This window comes from Anomaloglossus baeobatrachus, unplaced genomic scaffold, assembly GCF_048569485.1.
Source record: "Anomaloglossus baeobatrachus isolate aAnoBae1 unplaced genomic scaffold, aAnoBae1.hap1 Scaffold_115, whole genome shotgun sequence".
Lineage (NCBI taxonomy): Eukaryota > Metazoa > Chordata > Amphibia > Anura > Aromobatidae > Anomaloglossus > Anomaloglossus baeobatrachus.
In genome coordinates this window covers 177,107-188,430 of record NW_027441885.1, presented here as the reverse complement: position 1 = coordinate 188,430, position 11,324 = coordinate 177,107, and the positions used below count along the sequence as shown (strand labels likewise).

The window sequence follows — 11,324 nt, the reverse complement described above, 5'->3', positions numbered from 1 at the left end:
TGCAAAACAGCCTTTTCAAGGGTTGGCTTGGGTGACAAAATGTCTTCTGTAGGCGTGGGTTTGTCTCCCTCTCCCTAAGATGTGTCCGGTATAGGCCAGGGTGCCACTCAAGGCCGTAACCAATTCGGGTTATAGCTTCTCGGCCTTTTGGCTAAGATCAAGTGTAGTTTCGGAGGACGCTACCTTGGTCGGTACCGGAAGGTGCCTGGGATTGCACGTCTGCCGGCCTTGAGGAAGTGTGTGCGCCTTCTGGTGACACATAGCCCTCTTGTGCCTGGACGGTTCCCAGGCAAAGGGAGGCGATCACCTTTGTTATTTTGAAGTCCTACTGATAAACAGAAAAAAAAAAAATTAAATCTGTTCTTATCAGTTTAATATCTGATACGTCCCCTCTCTGGGGACCATATATTAAATGGATTTTTAGAACAAGGAGATGGAAAAAATCTTGCTCTGTCCACTGCACGCATTGACCTGGTATTGCAGTACCTCCAGGACCGGTGCACCCCTTCTTAACCCAGTTTCCAAAAGCAGAACTCAATTCACCTGATTCAAATGAGCCCCATTAGTGAATTGAAAGAAAGCAAAAACTTTATATGCACCTCAATTTGGCCAATTCACTTTTCACACTTTCACCCTTTTTTTTATCTTTCACACCTTTTACTTGCTTTATTGATGCAAAAAGCTGTGCCAAATAGCAAACTCATCTCCACTCAACTTGACCAACTCTGCTATGTCCCGTGCAGTATCTTATTCTCAGTCTTATCTAGATCATTTGCAATTGAATAGAATAGATCCCTTTTGGCTGCTTATGACTGTGTAAAATATGTAGTTTTACTGGGCTGGGATGAGAGAATCCATTGAAGCATGGTGTAGGGATTGTGGTTCCTGTGTGCTAAGAAGAGAGGCTGGCACCAGCCAGAAAGCCCCATTGCAGCCAATAATCACTTAATAACTTTTTCAACTTGTCATCATATGGGAGGCCTTCCATTCCTTGTAGTAGTCTAGTTGCCCACCTTTGAACTGACTCTAACTTCTGAATGTCCTTATTAAAATGTGGAGCCCAAAACTGGTTCCCATATTCCAGATGTAGCCTTACAAGTGATTTATAGAGGTGTAACAATACGTTGGGATCACGGGATCTAATCTCCCTTTTTATACACCCTAAAATCTTGTCCCAAGCAGCATTCCATCAGCCTCTGGAAGGTTCCTGGCGCATTGCACAGCTCGAAGGGCATGCTTTTGAACTCGCAGAGACCCATAGGGGTGGCGAAGGCGGTCTTCTCCCGGTCTGCCTCAGCAACGGACACTTGCCAATAGTGACTAGTGAGATCAAGGGTAGAAAAATAATTTGCAGTTCTCAATGCAGCTAGCGATTCCTCAATACGGGGAGTGGTGCCGTCCTTCTTTTTTAACAGGATCAACAGAGCTGCCCAAAGGCTACAACTGTCACGGATAACCCCAGCCGCCTTCATGTTGCTCAACATGTCCTTGGTACACTGGCAATGTGAAGGTGGTATTGGCTTATAGCTCTCTTTGATGGGTGGGTGTGCACCTGTGGGGATGTGGTGTTGGACCCCTTTTATTCCCCCAAAATCTAGCGGGCTTCCCACCGGTAACCCGCTCCCCAGCTTGGATGGATGCTGAGGGAGCCCCTTTTGCCCGCAGGCTCTGGCCCTGGGAACTGTAGCCTTGGCGGTGACTGTGCTTCCCTCTACGGTGTGAGCTGTTGCCTTCAATCGGGTCTTGACTGCTGGGAAACCCTGGAGGTTCCTGTCGCTAACGGATTTGACCGGTTTTACGGCGACTCCTAGCCTGGTCGGGGTCCGTAGGCCCTGCCGGATGGTGCTGGCTTCTCTTCACTCCCCGATCTGGTACCGGCGGGCCACCGCCCATCCCCGGTCCGTACGGTTCACTCCAATCAGCCTCTCCTGCAGAAGGTCACCACCGTCTGCCAACCTTGCTGAGTGCCCGGGCCACACACCCGGACACGGTCAGTCTCCTCTCCTCTTCACTTCTCTAACTCCAAAACTGATCTCTAATCTGACTCCTTTTCCCGCCTCCAGGACTGTGAACTCCTCGGTGGGTGGGATCAACCGCCTGGCCCACCCCCTGGTGTGGACATCAGCCCCTGGAGGAAGGCAACTAGGATTTGTGTTTAGCTTCGGTGTGCCTAGCCGGAGTGTAGAGTGTGTTGGTGTAGTACCTGTGACGACCTGGCTTGTCCAGGGCGCCACATTCCCCTATAGTAAAATGCAGACCGTCCGCGGGCTGCCCGTCCATCACCGGTTTTATTTTCACAACTGAAAAAGAATAAAACGGTAAAACATGTAAAAGCATCATAAACATTTTACAACGGTACAGCTTCCGCTCTTCTCCCACCCAAACAACCTGGCCCTGATGCTGCCCCTAAGAAGCGGGCAGCACCCCTTGACCCCAGTCCAGCACCAAGTTGCCCGAGCGGGTTCTGTGTCTTTCAGGGGGCCCACGTCCAAGGGGACCCCTGAACCCCCGGAGGATCGCCACCGGTTACGGTAGTGGTGGGCCTAGGCCATCCCTTTCCTCCAGGCCCATCCTCCCAAATCAGCCTCTCCGGAGGCGGTAACGGTGTCAAGCCAACAAACATTTTTATTTACATTGCACTAAGTTTGTGGTTGCCCTGCAAGTTCTCGGGCTTGTCCGTAAGCAGTTCCTTACGCAATGGTTGCACAGTCCCTACGGGGACAACAGTTGCCGGCAATGGCCGGTTTAATCACGGTTCAATCAGGTAAACTTCTTTGGTTGATCATCTTTACTTATCATTTAAAACTTTCAAACTGGTACACTCAACACATAAAGCCCCCCCCTTTTAAAGAGTAGTTTCCCTGTACCTAAGTGGGGGTCTACCTAGGTTGGGGCGAGTGGACCTTCGGGGTCCGGTGTCAGTGGTGACAGGCAGTGGGGCAGAGGGAACAGTCAGTTCCTCCTCCCTGCTATCATGTGGGGCAGGCGGAGGCGTAGGGGAGCTGGGTACAGGTACATCCCTGGGCACTGGCTCGCGGTTAACCGTTTCCATCATTTCTTCATCCACGGGTTGTGGGAACAGTATCACTGGAAGGATCACCGCACCGTTCTGTGTAGGCCAGTCTGCTGGAAAATCACCCATCATGGTGTGGATTACCTCTTTTTCCTTCTCCACTGGACTGGGAACTGGAGCCTCATCCGCTACTCTCAATGCTGGTGGGCACTTCTTCAGGTGGTCTCGGGAAACCGTGGCCAAAGTCCCCCCCTGGTCACGGCTGATCTGGTAGGCCTTCCCATTCTCCCATCCTGTGGGCTGGACTAGATACGGGGTTTTTTCCCATTGATCATCCAGCTTGTGGGCCCTTCTTTTCCGCTTCAGCACTACATCCCCAGGTTGGAAGGAACCGGCAGGCGCCTTCTTGTTGAAGCACTGCTCCTGTTGTCCCCGACTCCGGCACAAGTTCTTTTCAACATACTCCTGGACCTGTCGGTACTGTGTCCTCCGCCGAGTGTCCCATTCAGCTGTCGACAGGAGTGCTTCTGAAGCTTCCAAGCCCATTTCCAGATCCACTGGTAGCCGGCCGGGACGAGCTCTCATCAGGTATGCTGGAGTGCATTTCGTAGAGCTGGAAGGGATGTTGTTGTACATATCGACCAGGTCAGGTAGCTTCTCCAGCCACAGGTTCCGCTCTTCCAGTGGTAACGTCTTGAGGAGGCCCAGGACCAAGTGGTTCATCTTTTCACAAATGCCATTGGTTTGGGCGTGGTAAGGCGTGGTCCGGATTTTCTTGCAGCCGTACAACTGGCAGAATTCCTGGAATACCTCTGCTTCAAAGGCCGGACCCTGGTCGGTAAGCACCCTCTCCGGGTACCAATGCGGTCAACAGAAATAAGCCTGGAAAGCCTTAGCAGCGGTGCGGCCGGTTAAGTCCTTAACTGGGACAACCACCAGGAACCTCGAGTAGTGGTCTACGATGGTCAGAGCGTAGGTGTACCCACTTCGGCTGGGGGTGAGCTTTACATGGTCAAGGGCAACCAGCTCCAGCGGTTGGTGTGTAATGATCGGGTGTAGGGGTGCCTTCTGGCTGGCCTCGTCCTTCCTTCTCAATGCGCAAGGGCCACATTCTCGGCACCAGGCCTCCACAGATTCCCGCATTCCACTCCAATAGAACCGCTCTCTTAACAACATCTCTAGCTTCTTCCACCCGAAGTGCACTGCACCATCATGGTATGCTTGCAGGACGGTGGGCACGTTAGCCTGGGGAATCACCAGCTGGCGGATCTTCTCGTGAGTCTTTGGATTAATCAGCTCGCGATACAACTTCCCCTGGTGTAGGTATAGCCGGGTCCGTTCTTGCCACAGACGTTGGGCTTCGGCAGGGGCAGCAGGGTCTATCCCAGCAGAACCCTGTTCCACTAGAGTCTTGACCAGGCGGACAGCAGGTGCCTGGTCCTGAGCTTCCTGCCAGTCCTGTCGGGGCAGCGGATCCAGGTTCACCCGTTGTTGGTAGACGTGCACCTTCTCAGTGAATGGCCGGTGAAATGCAGGCAACTCGATCTCTTCGAGGTCATCATCCTCTGGCCCCTCTTCCGACAGGTGGGGCATCCGGGAGAGTGCATTGGCATTGACGTTGGTACGGCCGGCCCGGTACTTGATGGTGAAATCGTAGTTGGCTAACCTGGTCACCCACCGCTGCTCCAACGCGCCCAGCTTGGCCGTATCTAGATGGGTCAGCAGGTTATTGTCTGTGTACGCGGTGAACGTGGCTGCTGCCAGGTAATGGCGGAACCGCTCGGTGATAGCCCACACCAGTGCCAAGAGCTCAAGCTTGAAGGAGATGTAGTTCTCAGGGTTCCTCTCAGTCGGTCGGAGTTTTCGGCTAGCATAAGCTATTACCTTTTCCCTTCTGTCTTGGACCTGGGATAGAACAGCCCCCAAGCCCACATTGCTGGCGTCGGTGTAGAGGATGAATGGGCGGCTGTAGTCAGGGTACGCTAGGATTTCCTCTCCGGTCAGGGCTGTTCTCAGCTGGCGGAAGGATTCCTCATGCTTTTCTTCCCACACCAATGGGGCTACTAGGGATCTACCACCCTTGGTCTGTCCTACGAGGAGGTCTTGCATGGGGGCAGCCATCTTTGTGTACCCCTTAATGAAGCGACGGTAATATCCCACCAGGCCCAGAAACTGCCTCACTTCCCTCACTGTGGTCGGTCTCGGCCAGTCTTGGATGGCGGTGATCTTCTCGGGGTTGGGGGCGACACCTTCCGCACCAACCACATGTCCTAGGTACTGCACTCTGGGTTTCAGCAGATGACACTTTGAGGGCTTCAACTTCATCCCATACTTGGCAAGGGACGCGAACACCTCGGCTAGGTGCTCCAGGTGGGCTTCATACGTCTGTGAGTACACAATCACATCATCCAAGTACAGCAAAACGGTCCCATAGGCAGTCTTCTCTCGGTCTTCCGGTGCCACGGCCACCTGCCAGTACCCGCTGGTGAGGTCAAGGGTGGAGAAGTAGTTAGCGGTTCTCAGCGAGGCCAGGGACTCTTTGATGCGGGGCAGAGGGTAAGCATCCTTATGCGTTATCTGGTTAATCTTCCGGTAATCCACACACATCCGCATGGTGCCATCCTTCTTCTTAACCAGCACCAACGGAGCGGCCCAGGGACTACAGCTGTCCCTAATAACCCCTGCCTCCTTCATGTTCCTCAACATGTCTTTGGCGCATTGGTAGTGCGCAGGGGGAATAGGCCTGTATCTCTCTTTAATAGGGGAGTGTGTACCGGTAGGGATGTGGTGTTGAACCCCTTTAATCTGCCCAAAATCTAGAGGGTGCTTGCTAAAAACCCGCTCATACTCCTGTACCACCCGGTATACCCCTTCCTTGTGGTGTATGGGGGTATCATCAGTGCCGACATGTAGCTCTCGATACCACTCGCCTAACTCCCCCAGGGATGAGTGGGAACCGGCAGCAGGCGGTGTGACCGGGGGAACGGCTTCATGGATTGTGTGGGGATCTAGAGTGAGCAATTTGGCAAGGGTAGCGTACCGGGTGGTGCATGAATGCACACATATTGGTTTTATAATCTTATTGTATTACTTTATATTCTTATTTCACTTGTGCATATCTCCACCATAATCCTGGCTAAGAAATATAGCTTTTTTTGGGGTACACAGGTAGTAAGGTCTTCTTTCTATTTCTTTAGGGGTGATATAGCCTGGTGGAACTCTAGACCTCTAACATTATATATGCACCCTTTTTCTTTATGGTTCTTGGACACCTTATAACATTCTTCCATACATATATATCTTTCTCATAAATTATAAATAATTAGGCATTTTTATATATTTTATTTACATTTTCATAAATAACTTTTTACAAAGCATGGGGGACATTCTCACATACATATAATTTTCATGTACGCATTCTGAAAATTTACGCATAAACCGTACACACTCCTTTTTGTAACAATTTCTATAACTCATTCGCTGAACTCTCATCCCGGATATTCATTCTTACACCGAATTTCCTGTTATAACACAACATTCATGATTTTTATTCAATTTATTTTTATTTTTTAGGTTTATTAGTAGTGATGAGCGAGTACTAAAAAGCTCGGGTGCTCGAAGCTCGGGCCGAGCCTCCCAAGATACTCGTGTACTCGGCCCGAGCACCGAGCCCAATGTTATCCTATGGGAGACCCGAGTATTTTTGTGAAATGACCACCGGCAGCATGTAGAAACCCTAAAAATGGCACAAAAGTCTCCGAAGAGTGCTCAAATGACATGGCAACAGCATGGGGAAGACCCCTTGAAGCATTTATCACTCAAAAGTCACAGCTGTGAATAATTTTGTCCGCGTTTTACGCCATTTTTACGGACTCACCAGAAAACCTTCCAAAATGACACCAAAATGATTTTTCATAGCGGAAATGTTAAGGGCACATACCCAATAGTGAGATAGAGCTAATGTATGTTACTTTTTGAGATCAATACATGAAAGATTTTACGTAAAACATTGTGTGGCACTCCGATGTCCCTGAGAAGAGACGTACATAAAGGCCTCTGAGTCTAATGTGCCCATTTTGAGGAACTGAGTCTTTGTAGTATTTTCCTTTGCCAGGGCAGTCCAAAATTGTGAGGTTCACCAATGCCCCTGCATACAGACGTGCATGATGGCCTGTAAACCTGAAGTGCCCATTGTAAGGAAGTGGGTCTATTGTAGTATAGCCCTTAGGCAGGGCAGCCAAAAATTGGGAGGCTCCACGTTGTCCCTGGATAGAGACGTGCATGAGGGCCTCAAAACATTAAGTGTCCAGTGTCAGGAAGTGGGTGTATTATAGTATAGCCCTTAGGCAGGGCAGCCAAAAATTGGGAGGCTCCACGTTGTCCCTGGATAGAGACGTGCATGAGGGCCTGTAAACCTGAAGTGCCCATTGGAAGGAAGTGGGTCTTTTGTAGTATAGCCCTTTGGCAGGGCAGCCAAAAATTGGGAGGCTCCACGTTGTCCCTGGATAGAGAAATGCATGAGGGCCTGTAAACCTGAAGTGCCCATTGGAAGGAAGTGGGTCTTTTGTAGTATAGCCCTTTGGCAGGGCAGCCAATAATTGGGAGGCTCCACGTTGTCCCTGGATAGAGACATGCATGAGGGCCTCAAAACATTAAGTGTCCATTGTCAGGAAGTGGGTGTATTATAGTATAGCCCTTAGGCAGGGCAGCCAAAAATTGGGAGGCTCCACGTTGTCCCTGGATAGAGACGTGCATGAGGGCCTGTAAACCTGAAGTGCCCATTGGAAGGAAGTGGGTCTTTTGTAGTATAGCCCTTTGGCAGGGCAGCCAAAAATTGGGAGGCTCCACGTTGTCCCTGGATAGAGACGTGCATGAGGGCCTCAAAACATTAAGTGTCCATTGTCAGGAAGTGGGTGTATTATAGTATAGCCCTTTGGCAGGGCAGCCAAAAATTGGGAGGCTCCACGTTGTCCCTGGATAGAGACGTGCATGAGGGCCTCAAAACATTAAGTGTCCATTGTCAGGAAGTGGGTGTATTATAGTATAGCCCTTAGGCAGGGCAGCCAAAAATTGGGAGGCTCCACGTTGTCCCTGGATAGAGACGTGCATGAGGGCCTCAAAACATTAAGTGTCCATTTTCAGGAAGTGGGTCTTTTGTAGTATAGCCCTTTGGCAGGGCAGCCAAAAATTGGGAGGCTCCACGTTGTCCCTGGATAGAGACGTGCATGAGGGCCTCAAAACATTAAGTGTCCATTGTCAGGAAGTGGGTGTATTATAGTATAGCCCTTAGGCAGGGCAGCCAAAAATTGGGAGGCTCCACGTTGTCCCTGGATAGAGACGTGCATGAGGGCCTCAAAACATTAAGTGTCCATTGTCAGGAAGTGGGTCTTTTGTAGTATAGCCCTTTGGCAGGGCAGCCAAAAATTGGGAGGCTCCACGTTGTCCCTGGATAGAGACGTGCATGAGGGCCTCAAAACATTAAGTGTCCATTGTCAGGAAGTGGGTGTATTATAGTATAGCCCTTTGGCAGGGCAGCCAAAAATTGGGAGGCTCCACGTTGTCCCTGCATAGAGACGTGCATGAGGGCCTCAAAACATTGTTCCCATTGCAAAGGAGCGGGTCTCCTGTCGTTGTAATGTCCATTCTGCAAAGAATGGGCGAAAAAATTTACCACTGGGGGTATACCTGAAACAAAGGCCTAACTCTTGTAACGGTCATCATGGTGGCGCATGAGGAGAAGGAGGAGCAGTCCAGCGATTATCCAAAGTCCAGAAGTGTGTACCCATGGGTGACTGGAGGTACATGGCAAATTCCCGTTACAAACTTTAAATTCCGCTCTCATTTGCTGGTGGTGTGGTGAAGTCTGGCCCAATCCAACCCTTGTTCATCTTGATCAGAGTCAGCCTGTCAGCATTTTCAGTTGACAGGCGGGTGCGTTTATCTGTAATGATTCCACCTGCGGCACTAAAAACACGCTCTGACAAAACGCTAGCGGCAGGGCAGGCCAGGACTTCCAAGGCGTAGAGAGCCAATTCATGCCACGTGTCCACCTTGGATACCCAATAATTGTAAGGCACAGAGGAATGTCGGAGTACAGTTGTTCGATCTGCAAGGTACTCCTTGAGCATCTGGGCAAACTTAGGATTTCTTGTGGCACTACCCCGCACCTCAGGGGCTGTGGTACGTGAGGGGCTGAGAAAACTGTCCCACATCTTAAAGACTGTTCCCCTACCTCTGGCGGATTGGACTTGTGCCTCTCTCGGCTGTACACCTTGGTTGTCCACTGATTCCTGACCTATGCCGCTAGCGTTTTGTGAGGGGAATGCTTTGCCTACTTCCGTGACTATGGCCTTCCGGAACTGCTGCATTTTGGTTGACCTCTCCGCCTCGGGAATAAGAGACATAAAGTTCTCCTTGTAGCGTGGGTCTAACAGTGTTACCAACCAGTAATGATTGTCGGCCAAGATGTTCTTAACGCGAGGGTCACGAGACAGGCAGCTTACCATAAAGTCAGCCATGTGCGCCAGACTCTTAACAGCCAGGACTTCAGTAGCCTGACCAACACGTTGACTGAACATGCTGTCCTCCTCCTCCTCCTCCTCCTCCTCCTCATCTACCCTGTCCTCTGGCCAGCCACGCTGAACCGAGGATATGACTGGTGTGCATGTCATATCCTCAATTTGGCCGGAGATTTGCTCCATGTCTTCATCCTCCTCCTCGTCATAGTCCTCCACTGCACGTTGTGATGAGACGAGGCTGGGCTGTGTGTTATCACCCACACCCACTACTGTTTCTTGCTGCAACTCATCGCGCTCCGCCTGCAATGCATCATGTTTGGTTTTGAGCAGAGACCGTTTTAGAAGGCAGAGTAGCGGTATGGTGACGCTAATAATGGCGTCATCACCACTCACCATCTTGGTGGAGTCCTCAAAGTTTTGGAGGATGGTACATAGGTCGGACATCCATCTCCACTCCTCAGGTGTTATGTGTGGAGTTTGACCCATTTCCCGACGGCTTAGGTGATGCAGGTACTCAACAACTGCCCTCTTCTGCTCACATATCCTGACCAACATGTGCAGAGTTGAATTCCAACGCGTGGGGACATCACACACCAGTCTGTGAGCCGGAAGATGCAAACTGCGCTGAAAGCCGGCAAGGCCGGCTGAAGCAGTAGGTGACTTTCGAAAATGTGCAGACAGGCGGCGAACTTTTACCAGCAGATCAGACAGCTCTGGGTATGACTTTAGAAACCGCTGAACCACGAGGTTGAGCACATGGGCCACGCATGGAACATGTGTCAGCTGGCCTCGCCTCAAAGCCGCCACCAGGTTCCGGCCATTGTCACACACGACCTTTCCTGGCTTTAGGTTCAGAGGTGTGAGCCAGTGATCTGCCTGCTGTTTCAGAGCTGTCCACAGCTCTTCTGCATTGTGGGGTTTGTCACCTATGCAGATTAGCTTCAGCACAGCCTGTTGCCGCTTCGCCGAGGCAGTGCTGCAGTGCTTCCAGCTTGGGACTGGTGTGGAGGGTACAGTGGATGAGGATGCGCAGGAGGAGGAGGAGGCTGAAGAGCATGACATTCCGGAGCTGTAGAGTGTGGGTGAAACACTGACTGAGGTAGGGCCTGCAAACCTTGGTGTGGGAAGGACGTGTTCCGTCCCTCGCTCAGACTGGGTCCCAGCTTCCACAATATTAACCCAGTGTGCCGTCAACGAGATGTAGCGGCCTTGCCCACAAGCACTTGTCCACGTGTCTGTGGTTAGGTGGACTTTGGGTGAAACAGCGTTGTTCAGGGCACGTGTGATGTTTTGTGACACGTGGTTATGCAACGCGGGGACGGCACACCGGGAGAAATAGTGGCGGCTGGGGACCGAGTAACGTGGGACAGCTGCCGCCATCAGGTCGCGGAATGCTTCTGTCTCCACCAGCCTAAAAGGCAACATTTCCAGCGCAAGCAGTCGCGAAATGTTAGCATTTAGAACTGTGGCATGTGGGGTGTTGGCAGTGTATTTGCGCCTGCGTTCAAAGGTTTGCTGAATGGATAACTGAACGCTGCGCTGGGACAAGGACGTGCTTGATGATGGTGTTATTTCTGAGTAGGCAACTGCAGGTGCAGGACCGGAGGAGGCTTGTTCGCAGGCAGCATGGACAGGGGATTGGCTCGCATGCACAACCAGCGAAGACGTAGCAGTGACATTAGCAAGCACTGCTCCTCGACTCTGTTGTACTTCCCACAAAGTCGGGTGCTTGGCTGACATGTGCCTGATCATGCTGGTGGTGGTCAGGCTGCTAGTTTTGGTACCCCTGCTGA

General features: G+C 51.2%; 1 pseudogene; it reads left to right on the top strand.

The window, feature by feature from the left end:
* The first annotated feature begins 302 nt into the window (after positions 1 to 302).
* Positions 303 to 508, top strand: LOC142260492 (U2 spliceosomal RNA; annotated as a pseudogene).
* The last annotated feature ends 10,816 nt before the right edge of the window (positions 509 to 11,324 follow it).